Source organism: Triticum aestivum, chromosome 5D (genome assembly GCF_018294505.1).
Source record: "Triticum aestivum cultivar Chinese Spring chromosome 5D, IWGSC CS RefSeq v2.1, whole genome shotgun sequence".
NCBI classification, from domain to species: domain Eukaryota; kingdom Viridiplantae; phylum Streptophyta; class Magnoliopsida; order Poales; family Poaceae; genus Triticum; species Triticum aestivum.
In genome coordinates, this window is record NC_057808.1 from 462,476,162 (window position 1) to 462,488,409 (window position 12,248).

Here is a 12,248-nt window from a genome sequence, read left to right on the forward strand (position 1 = left end):
AGGACAAGAAAATTTGTAGGAACCAATGCAAGTTTATTTAACCAAAACAATGAAATTTAACAACTAAAAACATGAAAAGGCATAAAAAGTCTTGCAACCTTTTCTTAGTACTAAAATTGAGTGGGCTAGCATTTTTTTGTGTTCCTATTAAACCGACATATTAGATGGACTAATTAAACAAAAGGAAACATATATAACTGCAAGTTGATGGCCTAATCATTTCTGATTGTAGTTGGTTGATGTGTCGTTGCCATGCCTTGCCGCTTCGGTGCCATTTCTAGCTGCAAGCCTACAACGCTTTCTCTATGGCCTGTTCACAGCGCCATCACTTTCTCCGGTGGCTGGCAGCCATCTTCAAGTTCAAAGTAGTCGGAGGATGAAAGTGATGAAAGTTTGGAACGGGACGAAATCCCATGCATTGAAAAGACTTGGGAATTCGCACGAAACCAGTGGCGACTCTTCTGGGATAAGGAAGTCGCATCAAACGCCATCACCACTACAGGAAAACATATTAAGCCAAGTGCGCAAACCACCCGGCGGAGGTTAAATTCACCTGGGCCACAGCTACGCCGAGTCTGACACTCAGCAAAACGCACTCGACCTACATCCGGTCGGTATACATATGTAAACCGAGTGCCTTTTATTGGTGCTCGACAAACATTTAAGCAGATGTGAAATCAGCAGCTCACGGCAAAAGAAGGAGCTCCTTGGAGCGGAGCTCAAGCTCTATTTTTCATCTTCGGTAAATTAGCAAGTAGCAGCAATATAACAAGAGTATATACTTGACTTGAATCTCGATTGAGAACCCAACCAAGAAGTGGTGATGTAGTAGTAGCTCCAAGCTCATTTATCAAGTGGTGCAGCATGTGGTGATCATCCTTCTGGACTCCACAGCATGTGGTGCAGCCACTTTGTAAAAAAAATTGTGTAGTCACATTTTATTTAAGAATGTGGTGCAACCACATTTTATTTAAGCATGTGGTTTCTTTCAGCTGCCATTGTGGAGAAAATGTGAACGTCGCGGGAAGTTCAGCGCCAACCCAAACTGCTGGCGAGGTGCAGCGTACACCGCGGAGGCCATAATTTTTGCTTCAGGGTACTTTTTGTCGTACACCTATGCCGAGCTATGCACGGTTTGTATTCTAAACAGTCTTCCCGTTTTATTTTTGAAGAAGAAAATCTTTTTCCTGTTCAGGACCAGGACATTCCAGTTTTCATTGATTCCATGTTGTAGACAAAGACTCATCTTTTGCGCGGGTAAGTCTTGAATTCTCACAAAGCAAGTGACGGTAAAGCGAGAAGTGTGTTATGGTGGGACCGAGACTGATGTGTAGGTGGAGCGCGTGGGAAAGAGAGAAGTGAGTTTTGTGGGAAACCATTGCATACGCGAAGTACGTGGAATACGGGGGAGCGCAGATGATACCATTATGCATGTGAATTACGTGGGGAAGAGAGAAGCAATTCTGGAAGCTATAATCGTTTCCGGGTGCTTCCGGCCTTGTGGTGTTACCGGTCTGCTCAAAAAACTTCTCTTGGATACATCTTGTTGTCGATGTAGAAGGATATATCTTGTCTTGACAAAAATCTGCATGCTGCCATGGACTCCAGGGTGATGGTCTTGACAAAGATCTGCATACGAGCACAGATCTGGACTCCACTGTGATGGTCTTGCTGGAACGTTTACTTGTTATCCTTCCTGGCAAGGAGGCTACTGTGGCCCATGTACAGTTGGGTGAGTGAACTCAATGATTATGATACCGACAAAAGCCCAAACATGGATCGAAATTATAATTTAGAAAAACACAAGCAAAATGGAGAAGGAATGGAGAAAATGGATGACGCAACAGCTATCCAAAGCGTAAAGCTAACGTCTGGTACGAGCGCTTGTGTTCGTACCAGTGCTCGTACCAGGTCCAGACAGTACCAGGATGTCCGCCCCAACAACATTTATAAAGGGCCCCATACCAGAATCACAATAGAGGATGGCAAAACGACGAGGACAGCATCCAAAACACCATAGAAGCCATCTTCCAACACAAGACCTCACCATCACTGCAACATCTACCTTTCAACTTAGCCATACTTGTAATCGTGTATCGCATCGGGCAACCATTGTAAGACGTATTATCTATAAGCATTCATTTCTTTATGTCTTCTCTGATGATTTCTTATTGCAATCCGTTCGTCACGTGTGAGTAATTTAGTAAGGCAATGGGTTGAGGCATATCCTTGCAACCCAACGTATTTGTATGAGGATTGATGGAATGACTTTGAATAATTAACATCATGTGTGTGTTTGATTGTTATGGAGTTGTCCTAGAGAACACAACAAGGTTGCGCATATTTTAGCTACTGGAGCAAATGTCAATGTCTCGCATCAGTAACCTCTAGGTTTTATTTTAGTGCAATTAGTTGATGATGCCCGAAAGACCATACGAGGCACAAGATCGAGTCAAGATGATCGCGAAAATAAGCCTGCGGAAGCTCACCCTGGTCAGCAATTTCTCCCCCACCAATGGTTTTTATCCTGCTCGGGAAGACAAGGCAGTGGTAGATAGTTGAAGATAGAATAAGGTCCTTCCTGCCTAGTCCCGTTCCGGCGGTGCATCCAACGTCATCAGAGGGCGTCTGGAGGTGTGTTTCTTACGGACCTTGCAAGATTCGCTCGGTGTTTGTCTTATTCGTGTGTTTACAGGTTGGATCCTTCTGATCTATGTTTCTCTTCATTGCTGACGATTGGTATTCTGGTGTGCTTGTCCTATTTGGTCTTAGCACGATGACTTTCAGACTATCCACTATAACAAGGTTTGCCTGGCTCCAATGAGGGAGGGGCGATGACGGCGGCGTACCATCGGCTCGTTCCAGTGCCGGTAGTCGTAACTAGGTCTTCTATGGACCTGGATGTAATATTTACTTCTAGTATTCTTTGTACTACCTTGACAGTTGATGAATAGTTTGAAAGTTTTTCTCAAAAGAAAAACTGATGATGTACTTCTCGTATACCTTGCAAGAAGGGAAGTGTTTGTGGCCGGGGCGCCAGCCCAAGCGTTGGGTCGGTCGCATGCGCGTCGTCTGATGCGCCAGATCGGACGCTCACATTCCCTCCGCAGCCGCACTCGCGTCCACGTGCTGGCCGGGTCCACACACCGCTTTGGCCGCAGCGTTATCCCTTCGCTCGCGTCGCCTCCTCCATTCTCCACCATTCGTTCTTCTTTTTCCCATCCACTTCCGCTTCTTGCTACTGCACTGCGGCGACCCAACACGGAGATGCGAGATTTTGGTGGGGAAGCACCGGCGACCGGCGCGGTGTAGATGCCACAGCGTGCGTCTTTTTGTTGGCCGGAGCTGAGCGGGGCTGCAACCGTGACAGTGCTGCAACTAGCGCTCGTTGCCATGGCCGCCCGCAGCTGATTTGCGCTCCTCTCCATGGCCGCCAGAGCAAGATTTTTGCTACAACCATGTCTTTTTTTGCTGGAACCAACCCATGTTTTTGCTACCACCCACTCACCCCAAAATCTGCTCCCGTGGTGATTTTTGCTGGAACCGGCGAACCATTTTGCTACAATTGTTTTGAGTTTTTGTTACTACCCTTGTTTTGTGGATTTTTGCTACATCCATCTCCATAACACACTAGTAGAAAAAGGGCCATTTGTCCCAGTTCGTAAGGCCCATCTGTCCTGGTTACTGAACCGGGACTAAAGGGTCGTTACTAAAGCCCTAGGCCTTTAGTCCCGGTTCTTACACGAACCGGGACAGATGTGCCTCCACGTGGCCGGTGCGGCGAGTCCATGCAGGAGGGCCTTTGGTCCCGGTTGGTGGCACCAACCGGGACCAACCGGTGATGGGGTATATATAAGCAACTCATTTGTCCCGGTTCGTGGCTGGAACCGGGACTAAAGCCCACCCGTCTGTCCCAGTTCGAGCCACGAACCGGGACAAATGTATGTGGGCCAGGAGCGAGGCCTATTGGTCCCGGTTCATGCCAGGAACAAGAACAAATGGGTCCAGACGAACCGGGACCAATGCCCACGAGGCCCCGGCCAGCCCCCTGGGCTCACAAACCGGGACGTATGCCCCCATGGGTCCCGGTTCGTGACTGAACCGGGACGAATGGGCTGGCCAGGCCCCAACCAAAGCCCTGTTTTCTACTAGTGACATCGCATGTTTTCTTTCAGTCGATTTTTGCAACAACCATACTTTGATTTGCTGGAACCGAAGATAATTTTTGTTACAACCGTATTTTCATTTTGCTGGAACCGAAGACAATTTTTGCTACATCCACCCACGGCGGTGTTGGTCGATGGCGGCGACGGCTTTTTTTTGCTGCAACCGTCTCGGATTTATGCTACTACCGAAGACGCCATTTGCTACTACCAGAGTCTTGCTGGAAGCATCAGGAGTTTTTGCTACCACCCCTAGTTTTTTTTTGATTTTAGCTGAACCAGCCAAAAAATTGCTACCACCGTCTTTCGATTTTGCTGGAACCGGCATTTTTTTTGGCTTCGCCGGCGGTGGTGAAGGCGGGTCCTGTTTTGCTTCGCCGGCGGCAAGCAGGGGTAGCGGTGGTCCAAACGAGGGCAACGCGGGCCAGCGTGCGGGATCCCGCGAGTGGCGGCGGTGCTCCCTTTTTTTCTCCTCTTTTTTCCCGTGGGGTAGATGACGAAAGGGGATGCGGTGCGGGACAGATCTGACGGTTATGCGCTTCCAAATCGAACGACGCTGGGTGGACCGGCCCTAACTTGCGCCAGTGCGCCGGCGCAGAGTACTGCCCTTGCAAGAACCCACCGCGGTAGCTGTCTAAGATGGATATTCCTTACTCAGATTAAAGTTTAAACCAAATACCAGAACTTTTTAAAAAATATCACCTTCTTAGATACCCCGCGAGAAGAGTAGTAGTCTTTTGACCAGATCACGGCTAATTCACGACCTTGTACAAAATGGGAAAATAAACAAAATTATCACATACACAGGAGCAATTTTGTCTCTAGATTCTTGTCATAACTATAATACAAATAATGTAGTCAAGGTAAACGTTCAGATTTTTGTCTAGCAACTCTATGCTAATACTAAGCTCTTTTACGCCCCCTCTCTTCACACAGTCCAAAAAAAGAATGAGAAATATGCCAATTGATGGACAACGATGTTGAGCAGATCACGGAGACGGAGGAGCTAGCAGCAAAAGGTTCTCTTACTGTAGCTTAGGTGCTGCAATGGCATGGCAGGGAGGCTGTCTTCATTCTGCAGCAGAGAGACTTGGACCCCAGGCACCGACGGTAGCACCCACCGGCCTCTGGACCTTGTCCTTCGGTTTGCAGCTCAGCCATTGCTTGAGGAGGCCATGCAGTGTCGTCGAGGGGCAGATCGACTTGTCATTGGATAAAATCTCCACCTGCATTTTACACAAGTACCCAATATATAGAGGGTTCAGGCCAAATAACACATTCAGCATTGTCCATAGGTATACATATTTCTCGGCTTACATGCTCGATAATAGGAAGAATGATAATGATGCAACTAATTTGTGCTAGGTCAACATCGAAGTATACAAATTCAGCAGGGTGCTTCCTTTTAATGGAAATCGATGGGGAGATTGGCCCCTTCACTATTTCTGAAAAATGAAATCTACAATGCAGCAAACTGCAAATTTATTGATGATCTAATTCTAATACTTGGAAGCAAGCACCTTGACAAGAGGCCTATCACAACAGTCAAAATGAAAGTACAAAGACATGTAAAAAGCTCACCTTAACGTCACTTGCTAGCTCAAGTTTTTTAATAATGACCTTCTGGATGGAGGAGACCTCCATAGTTCCCTCTCTGAAAGAAGAAGGAAAATCCATATTGAACAGAATGTATTAAATTCTTAGAATTGAAACAAACTTTTGCCCAGGTTGAAAAAGAAACGTGAAGATTAAAGGGGAATTCACTTAATTCTGCATAGTGCTTTCATATTGAACAAGTGGATGCTAATTAAAGTGTGAGAGGCCTTTATCATTCTTGACAAAGAAACTTCAAGATTAAAGGGGACCTCACTAAATTCTGTAGAAATTATTTTATATCTGAGGCAGCCGTTTAGCTTTTGCCCTGCAAAACAGTTTTCATTTTGACACGAGGACACAACAATACTGGTCCATCGGAATCAGTAAAAACATTGACTGTGCTGCAATCTTACTGTTTTGGTGCAGTCAGTAGTGAAAACCAGACTGGGGTCAATGTACAGATATTCCATCATGCGAGTCTGCTTCTGGGCTTTCCCTCAAACTATCCTTTGTGGTTGTTTTATTTTTGCGACTTCCCCTTAGAAAAGAACTTGATTTTTGTGATTTCTTCGCACCTGAACCGACTAAACTCCTTAGGAGCTTATAAAGCTCTTCCTTGTCAATCATCTCGCGATTCTTTCCATCCTCAGAAATATCTGTACTATTCTGTTTCGGATGGAAGTGTAGTTAGAATAAGCAAATGTTACAAGACAATTGGAATCACTTTCTGATAATACTTTGATACTACCTTCTTTTATTTGCAGATATTTTCATCTTGGTTGATTTTGGTGCCATCTTTGGGGTTTCAACCAAGGAATAAATGGAGCTCTCTTCTCTCTGGCAATGTAATAGTTGGAGCCTCAGTAGGATCCACTTCTCTCTCAGGTGGAAATACACTGTCCACCCAAGTAACAATCATTCATGTTAGGTAGCAACAAATAGTAGATTACCTGAGTCAGAGATCACAGGAGAAAAAGAATAAGTGGCTGGAATTCTAAGCTTTTGTTTCACAAAAGAATAATGTATATAACTATATATACATAGATAGTTTCTTCTATACACAGAAACATATAGCTTATAATTACACTTATATTGAATAACTACGTATGTGTACTTATATACATAGATCTAAAGAAAATGATAATTGATAAGTTGAAAAAAAACCAATGTTGTACAGAACTATATAGATAACCTTGGTATTTTAACAATTACTGCTTACTTGAGTTTCTCTTCAGGAGCAATCCCAAGAGCAGCGACGCATACGGGGCAGGATTCGATCTCCTCGTATCTATTTCCTCATGATACATTCCCGGCAAACTGCTTATGCAAAAATGCGCTCACAAGAGGAACTCCACAGGCAGGCACACAAGTTTCATATAGAGATTTGAAAGACCAAAACTTTACGCGATCGACAAGCGAAAACAATATTAGGGATAAATTAGTTAGTAGCAACAATGCAACAAGACAAATCTGACAAATTGCTAAATGTTGGAACCTCATACTGAAAGAATAAATTAGTTACCGCTATGAAAATGTCGCCTCATACTGAAAGAATAATCCGACTAATTGTTAAATGTTGGTACAAAAGTTTATATGCAATTAGGCATGGTAATTTACAAATGAAATTCAACCTAAATTTGAAGTACATAATAAGGTAGAAATTGGCGTAGCTATTTGATATCCAGCCCATAACAGTGAATTTGTAGTGACGGATAACCAATGTGATTTTAATACACGTCACAATGTATCGACATGCAGGTTTTGCTCTAATAAATAGATGTTTATGGATTCATAAAAAAGGTCAAAAGGAGTGCAATACATGAGCTATAATTTTGCATGGTGATCCATCACCCACAATTCCTTCTGTCTTATGTAGTCACAAACCAAGGTTGATAATACTCTTAGCGGAGGAAAGGTTCAATCATCCTTGTGACGATGCTTCATAGTGGTAAATTTAGTGAAATAACAGTTTGTTTGGCGTTAATACCTGGCTGATGAAAATTACAAAACAAGATTTTGTATTTCATATATTGGCTACAAACTTTATTGGAACTCAAAATTGCACACAATAGACTGCCATCGTCTCGGTGTTAATATAAGAATATGCAAACCGCAAATTAATTTAACGACGTTGAACAAATCTAACCGCACAAATATGTGGATAAATCCACTAGTTTATATAATACAGAGGAAGACCATGCACTGGGATGTAACTGTGGCGAGTGGAATGACAACTATACATGAAGTTTATAGAGAAATTTATCTGGAATGTTAGTCCATATTGGTTAGCAGGTATAAATATAAAATTGTAATGTCACTTAAATTAGGCATATGGGAGTCCACACAATTAATTATTTCTGGGCATTTGTAGTAGTCGATGATATTCAAATATCCATTAGACGAATGCTATGCCATACAATGTGATACTATCAGATAATAAGTACAATAAATGAGCTAGCATAACAGGAAAAGCAAAAATAAAATGTACTCTCTCCGTAAAAAACGCTCTTATATTATGGGACGGAGGGAGTACTATATTATGGGCAGGGTACAAATAGTAGTAAATCTGAACATTAATTCGGGGCTACACAAAACTGATTTAATAAGCCAGATAAAAGACAGTGTTTCATCATATGTAATTCAAGCTTCCACTACAATGGGAATTAGGAAGCATCAAATGATTCTATAATGTTAACACTTAAGACAGACAGTGGGCAGCCGTCCATTGAAACCTGTACATTTTCTATCTCGAGAAATTGGTTACAGGCTTAAAGCTCAAATGCCCAATGTTTCATCATATGTAATTCAAGCTTCCACTACAATGGGAATCAGAAAACATTCCACAAATGTTCAAGTCGTCAAAACTGGCATAACTTACTAACACAACTTTTCTACATATTTTATTTAGAAAGCAAAAGTCCGCTAGTATTTTTTTTCATACAATCCAGATTTGTGCACCTCTAGCACACACAATTGTGATTCACTTGCAGTTTAGTCACCAGTTTATACCTCTGGAAGGTCTGGTATAACCTCGCCATCTTGTTGGCAGGGTGATCCGTTTTGTTTGCAGACATCTGGGGTACATCACAAGACTAGATACTTAACTTGCATCCAGATTGCATTGAGAGCGCAAGTAGTGGTGCAGCAGTAGCGCGAGGCTTATGGATCAAGTGGCTCAGCCACATTTTAATTAAGTGGACTCTACATAATGTGGTGCAGCCACTTTGTCAAACAAAAAAGTGGTGCCACCACAATTTATTTAAGAATGTGAAGCGCGGCTATACCAAAACACAGAACTGAAATATATACTTCCTCGACACAAATTACTACTCTCTCCAAACATTACTACGTACTCCACCCCACCTCTAAACTTGTGCAAAATGGACACAAGGAAGCAGACTGCACGTGCGCGGCTGAATACGAATGAAATGGACACAACATATCGGAATGGACTGTTGCGTGAGAGTACGGGCAAAGAAACTACGGCCGACCAGGAGCACGTGGTGATGGCTGCTCGCGTGCTTGTTTCCCCTCTACCCTACCTCTAAACTCAATCTTCTCCGCCATGGCCCGCCGCCCATCCCCAAACACACCGCGGCGTGTCCCACTCCCAGCACCGTGTTGTATTGTAATTGTATGTGGCCAACTGCAGGCCGGCGATGGGGCTAGCCCACGATGACATCGGCGCGACCTTTGACGCCTTCGGGCAAGTCGTGGGAGTTAGGACCACCGTCAACTGCAGAGCGCGCGTCATCTCTGGTTCCGCGAGGAGCCATTCCCTTCTCATAGAATCGCCACTGTCAAAACTGTCAGAACACTGTAATATATTGGTCCCTCGTTACTGATTGAAGAAGCACGGAATCCCATAAAATGTCAGAACATTGTAATATATTGGTCCCTCATTCCCGAATTGCCGCCGCCCCGGCAGTCCGCTCCATCCACTGTCTCCTCACTGTCGCTAGCCTTGACGCCCTCCTCTTCTGCCATATTTTTTGAAGAATGATCACCCTCCTGGATTCTGCAGCAATGTGGTGCAGCCACTTTGTCAAGGAAAAGTAGTGCAGCCACATATTATTTAAGAATGTGAAGTGCGGCAACACAGAAGTGAAAATATATATACTTTCTCAACACAATTCACAACTCTCCAAACAATACTACATACTCCACACCACCTCTTAACTCTTGTGCCAAAATAGAGAAGAAAACAGAGTGCACGCGACTGAATAAAAATGAAATGGACACAACACGTATCCGAATGGACTGCTGCGTGAGAGTAAGGGCGATCGAAGAAACTACAGCCGACCGGGAGCGCGTGCCATGTTGCTCCTGCCGATGACTGCTCGCGTGCTTGTTTCCCATCTACCCTCCTCTAAACTCCATCTTCTCTGCCATGGTTCCACAGACGGTGACGTCTGGGTACACGCGCCCACCGCCCATCACCAAAGACGCTGCGGCATGTCTACTCGCCGTGTTGTATACTTGTATTGTATGTGGCCAACTGCATCTTCGTTATTTGATTGTGTGAGAGAACCTTATTTGGCTATGTGCATCTTCGTTATGCAGAGGCCGGCGCCGGCACTGGCCCACGATGACATATGGCGCGACCTTTGACGCCTTCGGAGCTATAAAACAGCAACAGACCCGTGGTTTTGCTCTCCTCTCATGGAAGGAACTATGGGCCGACGGCACAAACAGACACACCGCAATGTAAATACTGTATCTGCAGAAATTATGGAGTAGAAAGTAGTGCATGCAGTGCACACACGCACGAGGGCAGAGCGCCTTCCACCTCTGGACCGCAAGGCTTCCACCCCCTCTCCTCCTATAAAAAGCCCCCTGCATCCTCCAGACCTCTCACCACTACAGTCCTCCTCTCAAATCACATTGTTCAGTTCTTGCTGCCGCGTGGAAGGCATTGTACGTAGGAGGTGGAAAACTCAGGGATCTAATAGAGGTTTTGGGTTGTGCTCTTAGGTTGTTGCGGGGTTTGTGTTGGTTAGCCCCCGTTGTTTTTATTTAGTCTTTTCTTCATGGCGTTTGCCTTGCCAGGTGGGAAGAATTTCGGAAAACATGGCGGCTATGGGTGGGGGCAAAAGGCAGAGGATGGAGGCTCCGGCGGAGGACAAGTTCCCGGAGGGCTTACGCGTTCTTGCCGTCGACGACGACTGCGTCTGCCTCAAGGTAATGGAGGCCGTCCTGCGCCGCTGCAAATACCACCGTGAGTCTCCCTTGATCCCTCATAGTCAGGTTCCGCGAGCAAGCCGACCCGAGGGCCGCGATGGCCGCGCTACAGGGACGCCCTTGAGAGCGCGTACTGCACATACGGTACTTGGCCATTGCCCAGGCCACCGTTTCCATCTCCCCCTGACATAAGGCCTCGAGGAATTCATCCTAGGCGGAAGCGGCTCAATGTAGCAATTGTATTGGAAAAGACCGGCCGATTTCAACGCCCGCGTCGGCCACGCGCTGCGCCGTCTGATCATCGCGATTTCACCTGGGAATCACGGCCTCGCTCGGTGGCTGCGGCGGCGGTACGGGGTCTCTGCTGGGTAGCTCTGGCATTCGCGGCTATACGAGAGGAAATGTCTGGGCCGCAAGGTGGCTGCCACGGCCAGACCGCAGCGTAGGCAATCAAAAGCTCGGGGTTTCTTCTAGATCAGGAAGTCGTACCAAATTAACGCCAACCAGGGAAGACCGACCGAGAACAGATGACACGGGACTGTAGAGGACGGCATTGGGCATTAACCTTGCATCACAACGGTCGGGGGGAGGGGGGGCGTCTGCGGGGTGCAGGAATGCCGGCCGCGGCGCGACACAAAATAGTAGAGAAAGGGAGGCGGGGACGAGGGTAGGAACAGAACTCATATGTGTGGCCACAGTGGTTGAAGGCGCTGGCCTCCCGGAAGTAGCCCTTGCAGAACGGGCACGTCAAGCACGGGGCGAGCGCCGCCCGCGGCACGCGAGCTACTCCCGGCGCGCGCCCCATCTCTCGTCAGAACTCGGGGCCTCGGGAGGCGGTGAATCAGAAATACATGGCGCCGGGCATTGGAATCGAGGGCAATGGCCGGCCGGGCGAAGGGAGAAGCGCGGCGGAGCTCCGGCGAGTCACGGGGAGTTTGGCGGGACCATGGAGTAGCAAAATCTTTCCTTTTGTTGGTAGAAATAGAAGAGTGTGAGGAGATTGCCTGTTGGCGGCGCCCGGTGCGCGTGGCCAGATCGGGCCCAGGAGAATGTCTAGGTCAGGGCACTTTTCCTAGAAAGGAACGATCTATGTGCGCCCGTCTTCCTGTATTGTTTTGAGTGGTCATTGCTTTTCATCTTTTGTGCGGGTAAGTAGCGAGTCCTTACAAAGCGAGAGGCGGTAAGAGGGAAGCCGGTCCCTTCACTATTTCTGAACAAGAAGTGGATGCCAATTAAACTATGAGAGGCCTTTATCATTGTTGACAAAGAAACTTGAAGATTGAAGGGGAACTCACTAAATTCTGTAGA

The 12,248-nt window shown here is 46.1% G+C and overlaps 1 pseudogene; it reads right to left on the bottom strand.

Moving 5' to 3' along the window:
- Window positions 1-5,233: 5,233 nt before the first annotated feature.
- LOC123120912 (E3 ubiquitin protein ligase DRIP2-like) lies at window positions 5,234-11,745 on the bottom strand (annotated as a pseudogene).
- Between the last annotated feature and the right edge of the window lie 503 nt (window positions 11,746-12,248).